Source organism: Microtus ochrogaster, unplaced genomic scaffold, assembly GCF_000317375.1.
Source record: "Microtus ochrogaster isolate Prairie Vole_2 unplaced genomic scaffold, MicOch1.0 UNK24, whole genome shotgun sequence".
Lineage (NCBI taxonomy): Eukaryota > Metazoa > Chordata > Mammalia > Rodentia > Cricetidae > Microtus > Microtus ochrogaster.
In genome coordinates, this window is record NW_004949122.1 from 4548859 (window position 1) to 4550467 (window position 1609).

The following is a 1609-nucleotide window of genomic DNA, read 5'->3' on the forward strand; positions in this document are numbered from 1 at the left end:
GAGGAGGAGGAGGAGGAGGAGGAGGAGGAGGAGAATCTATCATGAGATCACTGTTGCCAGTGTAGATGGCTAGGGATGTTTCCCTCCTCCAGCACAAAACACTGACATACTGAACCTGCCTCCTGCTGCAAATGGTATCAAAAAGGTATGCATGAGACATGTGTACTTTCATTGACTTGTCCAGAAAACATCCCTACACTTCATGATTTCCCCCAACACTTTCTTAGTCAAATCTTCAGCCATGTTTTCTGTGTCTACAAAAGTGTTTGTTGACAAAGGGAAGGGGAAACATCAGTCTGTCAGCAGATGATATTATTACTATGAATTTGGTTTCACCACAGCAAAGAACCTGCCTTCTCAATTCCGTTCTTCTTTTTGTATGCACTCCCAAGTAAGGAGTTCACAGAGATTTCCGTTATTTCTATTATTAAGTTAAATTTGAAAAATTTAAGCGGTATACCAAATATCACAAACTTTGAATACTTCTGAAAATCATTTTGGACATTTTTGGGGAAAAAATCATAATGATTTTGCCTCACGCTCATCAAATACCTAGATTTTGTGAGTCGCTAGTTTTTAATTCTGGTTAACATCTCAAGGTCAATGTTCAACATGGATAAAGGATTTTTTCTTTAATAGCAGCGGGTATAATTCATATCTCTAATAGTCTGTAATTTGGTACTTGTGTTTGCTTCTCTTCCTTTCATACTTGATTAGATCTTCATTCTTTTTGCCTCGTGTGGCAACTGATGAAGCACTCATCCAAAAGAGAGGGAGAAGGGTGGCTTAGTGATCTCCATGTTCGCTTATGCTTCTATTGTTAGCCATATTTTCAACCATCATTTCCTATTCAATTAAAGTCACATAACATTACCTTTGCATTTACTTAACTGGGCACTCACTGCACTACAGGGCAGTGCAGTGAGTGCCAATCTGCTCTCTACTTCTCACTTACTTCCAATCAGTTTGCAAATGATATAAGACAGAAGAAAATCAATGAAGACACCAGGACCAACACTGTCCCCTCTCATCATGGACACACATTTAAGGAAGATGATAAGAGTTCAAAGGTAGAAAGAGCTAACCTGACCCTACATAAGACAGCAATCTGGTGATGTAGGCTAATGCTTAATACATTGTAATAATTTGTCACCCATATTGGTTTTAATAAAATGTGCATTGACCAGTAACCAAGCAAGAAGTCTATGCAGGTCAACCAGAAGAAGATAATTCTGGAAAGAGGAATAATTCTGGAATGAGGTTACCAGCCAGATGCAGAGGAAGCAAGATGAAAATGCCTCACTGAGTAAAGGTACCAAGCCACGTGGCTAAACACAGACAAGAACTATGGGTTAATTTAAATTGTAGGAGCTAGCCAATAATAAGCCTGAGCTAATAGGTCAAACAGTTTATAATTAATATAAACCTCTGTGTGTTTCTTTGGGAGTGAATGACTGCTAAACCAGGCAGCACAGAAATTTCTGTTTACAGTCTGGGGTTGTAGATCAGAAGTATAGCACTTGCCTAATATCCAGAAGGTCTGATCCCCAACACTATAGCAATCAGATTTAAAAAAAAAAAAAAAACAAGGAAAAACACAAACATAAGG